The 12208-nt window shown below is 40.0% G+C and overlaps 1 long non-coding RNA gene across 1 annotated transcript; it reads right to left on the reverse strand.

Moving 5' to 3' along the window:
- Nucleotides 1-2332: 2332 nt before the first annotated feature.
- LOC311050444 lies at nucleotides 2333-7140 on the reverse strand. Its single transcript, XR_014601307.1, has 7 exons — nucleotides 7091-7140; nucleotides 5256-5336; nucleotides 4959-5097; nucleotides 4392-4459; nucleotides 4186-4210; nucleotides 3880-4002; nucleotides 2333-3788 (listed from the first exon to the last, which is right to left on the reverse strand). It is a non-coding gene; the product is annotated as an uncharacterized lncRNA (long non-coding RNA).
- Nucleotides 7141-12208: the final 5068 nt, after the last annotated feature.

Raw genomic sequence — 12208 nt, forward strand, 5'->3', positions numbered from 1 at the left:
ACAGGTTGCAACATTGAGGCCAAATGTAGCCTATTAAATAATCATAATTTGAATATACTGTGTCTTAAATTACAGCACATGGAGAAATAGCACAGCCCACTAGATACGAGGTTTGTTTGCTTCTTTATCTGCCTACCAATTTGTATTTGTAACTCCTTCCTTACTGGCCTCCTGGCATACTCATTTAAAAAAGCACTTCCCATTTTCAACTGTATGTTCATAATTGGCCCTCACTAAAACTCATTATAAGATGGCACAATTATCATAAACTCACTCTGCATCTCATTGATTGGGTTTTGGACAGTTCTGAAACCCGCCTACCAATAACATCATCGGTGGGGATTCCAAGGTAATAGAAACGACAGCCTTTATCTTCCTGGAAAGCGTGCTGAAATAGAAGCTATTATTATTGCATTAATAAAAAAAGAATAGTAAAAGTTGAATGACCAAAACCTGCCTACCGATGATGTCATTGTTAGGCAGGTTTCTGAACAGACTACTTGTCCATTTGTTCTTGTTCTCGGACAAAGACAAATTTCAGGTTGAAAAAGCCCTTAGCTCTGAACTCGGTAGAAGCTGCACCTGGCTTGCTGATAACAAACATTACACCCAGTGTTGCATTGGGTACGGAGCCCCTGAAGGGACATTACTAGGTAGATTGTTTTAAGTGTAGATACATTTTTTAAAGGGTCACTTTATTTTTAAAAGCTGGCGGTTTATGTTTTGTGGTATGGGAAAAAAAATCATATGTTGTATAAAAACAAAATATTTAGGGGTTGAATTTTTTTTAAAGGGGAAGGATTGTTTTGGGGGGGTTAACATTTTTTTTTTATAGTTGCTTAATTATTAAAGGGTGTATAGAATAATCTTTTTAGAGAATTACATTTTTGTAAAGAGGGATGATTTTTTTTTTTAGGAGAAAAAGTTTTTTTTTTTCAAAGTGAGTTTTTTTTTCAAAGTGAAGAAAGTTTTTTTTTCAAAGTGAGTGTTTTTTTTCAAAGTCGTGCGCACGACTTTGAAAAGGAGGAAAAATATTTTTTTTTCAAAGAAAAATATATTTTTTTTCAAAGATTTTTTTTTTTTCAAAGATTTTTTTTTTTTTCAAAGATTTTTTTTTTTCTCAAAGATTATTATTATTTTTTTCCAAGTTTTTTTTTTTCAAAGTGAGTGTTTTTTTTTCAAGTATCGTTTCTTCAAAGTTTTTTTTTCAATGGCCGGGGGTCCACAGGGGTCCCCGTGGCGGGGGTGGCAGCCGGGGTTCCACCGAGGTCCCAGTGGACTGGCCAGGGGTCCACGGGGCTCCCCGTGTCGGCCGGTGCTCAGCTGCCCGACCCGTCCGAAGGGCCACCCTTCCTGGGTACCAGATGGGACGAGTGCCCTCCCTACCCTGGAGGTGCGCCTCGGAGCTCCGGGCGGCCCGTGGACCGTCTCTACCCGGCAAGCGTGGGGTCCCCTCTTCCCCCTCTGCTGAGTTGCTCCGGGGCTCGGGCAGGGACAACGGGGGACCCAACTGGAGCTCGGAGGCACACCTCCAGAGCTGGGAGAGGGGCACTCGTCCCATCTGGTACCCAGGAAGAGTGGCCCTTCGGACGGGTCATTATTATTTCCCCCTTTTCTCTTCTGGACGATTTTCTAATGCAAGTTTAGTCTGAAGTAATTGCGCCGCTTTTTAGTTTCAATAAATTGTAGAATATTAAGTAGGTCTATAATATGCCACCAACGTAATAACACTGTAGAATGGAGTAGCCTATATAATGCCCCCATCTTTCGAATTCATTAACATGCCTCATGCTTCTGCTATTGCAGCTATTGGAGAACTAAAACTAGATAGGCTTAGAGAGAGAGCTTCGCCTATTTATAGAATCACTTCTACAAATTAAAAAATAATAAAAACATACATGCATGCATGTATACAGTATAACCATATAGACCTATTTAACTACTGCTGGAGCCCATATTATGTGAATGAGATTACAGGATTGAAAAACTAATTTGATAAAAAATAAGTTACTTCTATACTTACTTCCAACTTATACAAGTGAAAGAGAGGTGATTCACTCTAACAATCATCATCGTCTTGGGTCATCTTTCTAATTTACATGCTAATCATCGTCTCATCATCTTGGGTCATGTTCTGCTATTGCAGCTATTAAGTACCTCAAATGGCATGTGAATGCAGAGGTGAGTCGTCTTGGGTCATCTTTCTAATTCATTGACATGCTAAGGTACAGCTATTGTCATTGAAGTTATTGAAATAATAAATCAAATAGATAGGTCACTTTAACTCATCACAACCACGTAGCCTACAAAATCAGGGTCTTTATTTGCCACTCTTTGCAGAAATGTATACATCAGCAATAACTGTGTCATCACATCATCACTGTGTCATCATGTTGGGTGTGTTGTTCAAGCCCTCTTAGATGGGCTGGCTGTAGACATGGTCAGGTCAGGTTGTAACCTTGGCAGGGCGTCCAGCAGCAATCCGATGTTTTCCACCAAAGCTGTGTGTGTGTGTGCACACACACACACATATATATATTTATACATACACACTGATATAAATGACAGCTTAAATTAAAAGTGCATACAAGAATTACAAATAGACATTTGTGCTTTGACATTTGCCATGTTCATGACTGCTGTTTCCTACATTATCAATTGCTTATGTCACGTTGAACTCTGTTGAATAGTATTACCCCACAAAACATATAGATCTTAGTTCATTACATAAGTCATTACATGCTAAATGTTGCATTTATCTCATGCTATGCCGACATACATTCCCACATTCATGTTGCTAACAGAAAGCCTTTGGCCAAAAAATAGACCAATTAAAAAACCTTTTTCTTTTGCACTTGAAGTATACTTAGCTTACATGACAAAGACTCAAACCATTGGAGGGGGTAACTCTTGGAAGCTAGTGTACTTTACTATCATCAGGATGACTTGAACCATTGAACAGGGGTGTGGGGGGTAACCCATTTTTGAAATCTTGGAAGCCTGGGATGTCAAAGATGAAAGTCTGAATGAACTCCCAAACCTGGGAACATGGTTTCAGGGAAATTGAGATCGAAGACATAAAATGCTTTAAAACACCCATCACCCAAAAGAGATGGGTGCGCCAAGGCCGCCCCATTTATTATCACATAAGCTTGGGAACACTTATGCCCCTCCCCTAGCATAAAAACATATGGATACTCTGTGGTTGCTGCGGTCAGCTACTGCACCAGGTTTGCCACAGGCTGAAGAAGAAAAGAAAAGAGAGGAAAGAACAAGATTATTACAAGTTGATACAACAGGTTAAATTGAACTCCAAAGCTCCAGTGCTGTAGTCAAGTCACTATATCTGGAGTCTAGGTTGAGTTAATTCCCCAGTAGTGCTCAAGTCCAAATAGTGTCCAAAGTTACTGAACATGAGTGTGAATGCACATGTAGGTGGAACACACATGCCTGCCTTTACACAGCATTAAAATAATGTCACTGTAATTAGCTATCAATATCTTATGCCAACTTATATATTAGGCTATATTACAAAAAATGTGTCTGCATGATCCAACTGTTTGTTGGGCTTCTTCCTCACGGAAGACCAAGGCTGGGGCGCTAACCCATACTGCTCCCGGAGTATGTGAGCTCTATGTGAATACCAGCTGAGAGCAAATCTACTGTATGTTGACGCGAAGGTCACCCGTCTTCTCCTTCCTGGCCGGCCATGTGAGTGATCTTCGCAGAGAATTCAGGGTTCATCTCCCAGTACACTCAGGATTTAACATCGAGAAATCATGAGAAATCTACAGACAGGAAAAGACAAAAAAATGTGTAAGGCACAAACAATAATCGATTTAGTCTGTACTAAACTTATTCTGTGAGATGTAACCTCACCATGCCTTGAGTGTCCACTAGATGCGGCAACTCTTCGATTATGGCTTGGATTGAATTTGTCCCATCTGCAGTCTGCAGTGGTGGCCACATGTTTTGGCAAGGCTTGTCTGCAGTTATTTGATTCTGTGAAGAGCAGAAAAAGATTAACTCAAGCTAATGGTGATAGATGAACATCCAAGTTTACAAGAACGGTTTGTTGCAAAAAGCATAGTCACATCCACTCCTAAATGTACAGTAGTCACATGAGTTGGATTGAGATAGAAGGGCAACTTGTACCTTATTTCAATCCAAGACACCTTGCTTTACCTTTTTCATGTGACTCCTCCCTGGCCTGGGTTGAAACATGCATCATAAAGTAGAGAAAGATATCAGAAAAGAACACACACAAACACACATGCACACATTAGGAAATAACCAGCAGCAACACTGAAATTAAGAGTTGCCAATAATGGTTCACATTACAGTAGGATTCACAATGGAATGTTTTGTAACAATGTATTAACTTTACTTACTGTCCCATGACAGTCCCTCAGGCATGGAAATGTATCCACTATCGATGACACCAGCTTTGCCTTCGTAGCTGAAGTTGGAATTTAAAACAATAGACATTTTATTAACATTTCTTTTTGGATAGTAGGGCCAAACATATTTTATTGCTTTACCTTAGCTTGACATTCCTCTCCTTTAGCTGTGCTAAATTATTCTAAATAGCCTGTATTGTACATACAACTGATATTTGTTTAAGTAGGCCATCTTTTACATGGCTAAAATTCTACATTTTGATGCTGGCCCCTCTCACATCAGTAAATTGCTTTGCTTAGTGTCTGTGCTACTCTCTGTTTCTCTAAAATGCAAGTGTGCTGACCGCCATCATCTGTAGCTAATACACTGACTATATATAAGTACCTCATACAACCCCAATTCAAATGATCTGAACTATCCTGTTTAAACCTAGTTCACACCCGAGATTACCTGGATGAGATTGTTCAGAATGCTGTTGTGGTTCGCATTAGTGAAAATGTACCACTAACCACACACTAGTCAACAAATGGGCTTAATCTGTGTGTGAGAATACTCACTTCTCTACGAAGCTCTCCATCAGATGAGACGAGTATACGGACCATTGATCTTCTTTCAGCCATAGAGATGTAATGGCTTTCCTGGAAACTGGCATCCAAGCATTTCCCATCACCGGTTTTGTTGAGGATTTCACATATTCTATTTAAAAAAAAGAGGAATGACTAAAGGAATTGAAAAGAAAAAAACATGAATCTCCAAATAGACTAATCAGACAAAGTTGTTTGTAACCCTACCCTACCTATAGTCAAGGTGAAGCTAGTCTTGTAAAGCTGCTTTAACAGAAAAATTGAACTTACAGTGCAAATGTTGCTGCTTCCTCCCCTGAAACGCTTTGCTGTTCTGTAGGCAATTCTGGAGTGCCTTCTGGGGCTTGAATCCTGAAAAGTATGAAAAGGGAATTATTGCTTTATCAGAACTATACAATGGATACATTTGTTAAAATCAAATACAAAACAATTACACTCTATTTATTAATTTATTTTAATCAATGTGTTTACAACACATCCCTAATACTACAGTATGTGAGAATTTGGCCTTCGACCTAGCTAAGTTGAGTGCAACTTTTTAATCCTGTCGTCCTCTAACTTTTCCCATTCCTCCACTTAAGTCGCACAGCATTCCACCTCACCAAACACATGTATGAAAAAATGGCTATTTTGTCCAACATGTAAAAAAAGAAAAACATGATGTGAACATACACGGTACATTATAATAATAATAATAATGTAAAGTATACATGATGTGAACATGCACGGTATATCATAATAATAATAATAATAATGTACATGATGTGAACATGCACGGTATATCATAATAATAATAATAATAATGTACATGATGTGAACATGCACGGTATATCATAATAATAATAATAATAATAATAATGTAAAGTATACATGATGTGAACAAGCACGGTATATCATAATAATAATAATAATAATGTACATGATGTGAACATGCACGGTATATCATAATAATAATAATAATAATAATAATGTAAAGTATACATGATGTGAACAAGCACGGTATATCATAATAATAATAATAATAATAAGGGTAATAATAATAATAATGTAAAGTATACATGATGTGAACAAGCACGGTATATCATAATAATAATAATAATAATAATAATAATAATAATATAAAGTATACATGATGTGAACATGCACGGTTCATCATTATAAAAATTATGTTAAGTATCATAGCAGTATAGTACAGTAGAGTATAGCAACAACACCTCAATAAGCTACAGTAGGTATGCTACATCGCATAACGTTGTCGGCCCCAAAAATAGCAGATCTACAAGCTCACAGCGCGTCGCGGACGCAACATGTTGTGAGCTTGTAGATCTACTATTTTCGGTGTCAACGTTATTCATGTGATAGAACATGCCAGCCAATATGATGACATTCTCTCCCTAGAATTAAATCACTTTGAAACGCTGCGCTCCATGTACCAGTGGTTCTCAAACTTTTTCATGTCAAGAACCCCCAAAATGACACTTATTACCCCACGGACCCCCATTTGAAAAGATAAGCCATGGACCCCAATAAGAGAAGGTTTTTACGGCTCTCTAGCAGTGATTCTCAACCATTTTAATTTCAAGGACCCCCAGTTTAACATGCATTAGGCTACGGACCCCCATTTAATGGCATCTATACCTCTGGGACCCCAATTCATATTGTAAAATCAATGTTAATTTAACTCTTGAGAGTGTACAAATGGAACCAAATGGACCCGTATGGGTCTGTAACTCTGAGAGTGCCATTTGTACACTCTCAAGAGTTAAATTAACATTGATTTTAATTTTTCCATCATTTAGCTGGGGACCCCCTGGAACCCCCTCAAGTACCCCTGGGGGTCCCCGGACCCCACTTTGAGAATCAATGCCATATACAACATAAATATGATCGGCAACGTACATTAACGTAGTGGATTTGCCGTTGAGTGCCAGTGCTAGCTGGGTGCTACCCATGGAGCTAACGGTGCTAATGTTAGCGTTAGCTAACATAATGGCTAACGTTAGTAAGCAAGCTGTACACACCATACCTCTATGGTACAAACGCATTCATTCATTCATTAATTCTCCCAGATAGCGGTAGATTAATGAGAGCACCTTATCACTTACAATAATTTCCTTGTAAACAAATGAACGTTAGCTGACCAGCTATTTCCTCCGTGGTGGAAACTGGAAACTGGAAGTGGAAAGTCTGGTGACCAAATTTGGTCAAAGAGGAAGTGACGTACTGATTTTCAAACTCGTGCGCACGAGTTCAAAGTCGTGCGCACGAGTTTGAAAAGGAGAGGTTTTATTTTCAAGATAGGTAATATTTTTTTTGTAAAAGTTTTTTTTTTTTTTGTAAAAGTTTTTTTTTTTTGTAAAAGTTTTTTTTTTTTGTAAAAGTTTTTTTTTTTTGTAAAAGTTTTTATTTTTTGTAAAAGTTTTTTTTTTTGTAAACTTTTTTTTTTTTGTAAATTTTTTTTTTTTTTTTTGTAAATTTTAAAAAAAAGTTTTTTTTTTTGTAAAAAAGTCATGCATGAAAAAAAAAACATTATATACCCTAAATAAAAAAAAAGCATCCCCCTTTAAAAAAATGTCATACTCTAAAAATATTATTTTATACACCCTTAAATAATAAAGCAACTATAAAAAAAAAGTCACCCCCCCAAAAAATAAATCTTTCCTCTTTTAAAATAAATGTCATCCCCTAAAAAAAAATATTTTAGAGCCTTGTTCTTTTTCTGCCAACATATTATTTTTTTCACCATACCACAAAACATAAACCGCCAGCTTTTAAAAATAAAGTGACCCTTCCAAAAAAAATTACCTACCCTTAATACAATCTACTTAGTGATGTCCCTTCAGGGGCTCCGTACATTGGTGAATCTATCTCTGGTGGGACCATAGGGGTGGGACGCTATTTTAAAGACGGCATGCACACGTTGCACACTACAGGTCACACAATGGACAATTGATATGCATCTAGGCTCATTCCTATGTTAATTCACCTAGTGTGACACCCGGCAGTCGGCAGCCTTTGTAAACTTTGTTGAGGTGTGAACTGTGAACTTAAGTGTTGTTTTTAATCGATGCATGTGTGTGCGCGTGCACCTGCTCAAAAGACTGGTGGGACGGCGTGTTACAGCGTGCAATGACCAATGCAACACTCATTACACCAGCGTAAAACTGAATCCATTCTCTTTGGGTCCAAAATGAACCTCTGCAAGGCCGACAGCTTCACAGTAAAAGTGGGTGACAATGTGATCACAAGAAAAGAGGACATTACCTACCTAGGTTGCATTTTAGAAGCAATCTTTTCAGTGAAAAAATGGCAACAAAAGTAATCAAAAAAGTCTACCAAAGAACAACATTTTTGTACAGGATCTAAGTAAGAATACATTGAGGACTCTAGCTGGAGCACTCATCCAATGTCACTTCAACTATGCATGCACCTCATGGTACCATAGCACCACAAAGGCCTTAAAAACAGGGTAGGGTGCAATGCTCACTGGCCGGCCTTGCACGCTGTGCCGGAACCTATTTGACCAGGAGCACACGCAGGCACACATAACATAGGAATAAGCCTAGATGCATATCAATTGTCCATTGTGTGACTTGCAGTGTAGGTGTTAAGCGATGTGCGCGTCACGTCATTGGAATAGAGTGCAAGAACATACCAAATGAGCATTGCATGCCTGCTTAAAAACAAGGCTCCAGACACCCGGGCATCAAATTATTGCGACAAAAAAACAAAATATATCCATGTATTCAAGGCTTCATGGGGTGTGCAATTGATAACTTCTAAGATTTTTGGTGTTTGCAAAAAGACTGCTTTCCATAAGCTTGCAAAAGTTGACCCTCCTTCGGTCTAGGGTGGTCATAGCTGAATGGGTAGAGAGTCCCCCTGGGAAACTTAAAGGAGGAGTTCACCCAAAAAAATATTTATTTTCCATCAATTGCACACCCCATGAAGCCTTGAATACATGGATATATTTTGTTTTTTGTCGCAATAATTTGATGCCCGGGTGTATTTCCGGTAGGAGACACAAAGATTCTACTTTGTGTCTCCTACCGAATACATTAGCCGGTAGGTAGTGATAACTGCCATTAAGCTACAAGATTGGAAGGGTTATCATACCAAAATATAAACTAGAGACATGTAGGAAGACAAAAATACAAAACTTTACGGTCACCTTAGGTGGTACCAAAATATGGCTTGGCCCCTGGACTATAACCCCTGCTCACTTGCTAGGATGGGATGGCTCAGGGTAGAGGACAGAGTACAGCAACATGCAATGGGCCTGGTCTACAAGATACACTACACCACAAAGACACCCATGTACCGGTCAAACTACTTAAAAAATATCAATGACGTCCACAATCACAACACCAGAGGGAGCTCCACTAATCACGTTCAACCCACATTTGGCTCTAACAAGGGATTACATTTGTTCTACTGCTATGCCACAAATGTGAATCCTTACTCACCTTCCGCTCTAAAAGAGCACTTACAGGTGCAATTCGGAACTGGCCCCTGTAAAAAGTCCAACTGATGCTAGTTTCAACAATGAAGTAAGCCTTGCCGAGCAATATGGCCCATAGGGCAGGAGTCTATCTCCTGTTTCTGTAGCGTGAGGTGGTATGATCATGACGTTAATATGTCACAGGGACTTACCACCAATCCGACGCTTGACGCTGAGTGCCAAGCAGGGAGGCATGGGGTCCCGTTTTAGTCTTTGGTATGACCCGGCCGAGGAATTGAACCCCAATTTCCCAATCTCAGGCTGGACACTCTAACCACAAGGCTACTGAGCTGGTAAATTTCACTGTATAGATTGTTACCTATGTTTTGATGCACATTCACTGTTTACCTGGTATGCTAGTTTCTTGAGTCAATACTCTCTGTATTGTTTATTGAAAGTCACTCTGGTGGCGCAGTCGGTAGCGCTGTCGCCTCTCGGCTAGAAGGTCCTGGGTTCGATTCCCGCCGGGTACGCTGTGGGCACTGGGGGTGTGTCTTCTCCTCCGCGTCACCAACGCCCATACCCTAGGTGGGGTTGGCGAAAGGGCCTACTCTGTGTGGAGTTTGCATGTTCTCCCTGTGTCTCCTAGGGTAGTTAATACCCTCACAAAAACATGTAGTAATCCTGGTCACTATACTGCCTCCCCCTGGTCAGCCGGGCGCCTGATGGAGGGAAAGGGAACTGGTTGGAATAACGTGTTCCTTCCACGCGCTACGTCCAACCAGGGAAACTCCCCCCTGTCAGGTGACAAGAAGGTCAGTTGGCTCTCATGCATTGAAGGAGGCATGAGCTCGGCCCTGGCCTCCCTAGGCTGGTGGGGGGAGTGTAGTACCCAGCAGCCCAGGATCACTTAGCAAATTGGCACCGGGTGAAAAAAAGGTTACAAAATTGAGGGATAAAAAAAAAAAAGAAAGTCACTCTGGATACAAGCATCTGCTAAATGCCTAATGTATTCTTATTTTTATTACTTTTTTAAATAAAATGTTTATGTTCTCCACTCTTACCTGTACTTGTTTTGTTTTTCATGCTTACTGCAGGCTGTGATGACACCTGAGCTTCTCCAAGCGGTACAGTAAATCTATCTATCGATCGATCGATCGATCTATCAGTTTAACTGCTGGCCACCACAGCAGGTGACTAGATCAATAGATCAGTTCGGTATCTCTTGGAATTATATGTTTGGCAAAGGCTCATGGTCATCTGTCTGCCAGGAGACCCCCCCCCCCCCCCCCCCACACACACACACACACACACACACACACACACACACACACAAGCTTTGTCACAGTGGGCGTTGATTTTCCAGCAGCAGAGAAGCTTTCCCATGGGAAAGACACACACAGCAGGTCACAGCATGCCATTGCCAGCTGCATAGAAGCACAGAAACTAAACAGAAACCTGTCCATTCTCTGTCCAACGTCCAAACCCTCTCAAGTTGGCATTCGCATCCAACAACCATGCCATTCTGTCTCTCTCTATCGCTGCCTCTCACTCTTTCTCTCTCTCTTTCTTACACTTTCTGTCTCTCCCTATGTCTCGTGTTGTACCAGTTCTGTTCTGTATGAATAAGATGATCAGAGTCGTTGTGAGTTTGCTGATCTAAAATGTGCAAACATTTCTTTTTAAATAGCAAAAATAGCAGACTTATATCAGTAGCTAGTTGTAAATGAGATTTAATCTCAGTCTTGTTTAAATCACGGTAGACCACTCCTGTGTATGAATGTTTGACCGGTACAACTGACCGATACAACTCGGGGTTCGGTCACACAGTGATACACACACAGTGACACAGCCTGCTGTTGGTTTCAATTAGTAATTGTTAAGGCAAATGGAGTCGGAGACACTTCACATTATAAGATATAAGTTTAATACGTAAGCTCATGGAAGAATATATTAAATAATAAACATTCAGGGTGGTGGTACAGTAATTCTCTGGAAAAGAAGGGAGAGAGCGTCGTACATAGATAAGAGCGGAACTTGCTTGTGTCACGGGACCAGGCTGTGCCCAAAACAATAGATACCAGGCCTGTGGCATGGCATCTTATAATATACAAAATGTCAGATCACATAAGGCCTACTTGCTATTGGCTGCAAGTTGAAAGGTCAGCAGCAGGAGTGGTCATAGTTGAATTTGGTTGAACTTTGAGTGGAGAGGCAGATGAACAACAATACTGTGGCTACGAACGTGCGTGGCTGTTAATACCTAATACCTCATGCAGAATTCATGTATGGTGACATTATTGGGGAAACTCCTGTGACTCATTGTGCAGAGAGGGGGCTCTATCTATCAGGGGCTTTGATGTGACTTGACAGTTGGTGTTTACATTCACAGAACAAAGGAGCGGAGTGAATATGGATGATATCAAATACTACAAAAATTATTGTCATTATACTAGACAATCACACATTTTACAAATTGAACTTGGGGACATTCTGCACAATGAGTACATTTTGAATACTGGAATTTTACTTGCAACAGCATGTATTTTTTTACATTGCAGTATTGATACTTTCACTGAAGTAAAACATGTGAGCACTTCTTCTATCACTGCGTGTAACTTAAACAATCAAAATGACAGGTGTTTTAACTGCCAAAAACCCCGAGGCAAAGTTGCACTACATCTCCCACAATGCAGCGTACCCGAGCGTCCGCAGTAGCATCCTTGATACTCAGCTGGCTGTCGCTGTCAAACTTCTAGTAAGTGTGAGAGTGTCCGTACGT

Source organism: Gymnoscopelus microlampas, assembly GCF_963454915.1.
Source record: "Gymnoscopelus microlampas genome assembly, chromosome: 8".
Taxonomy (NCBI): Eukaryota; Metazoa; Chordata; class Actinopteri; order Myctophiformes; family Myctophidae; genus Gymnoscopelus; species Gymnoscopelus microlampas.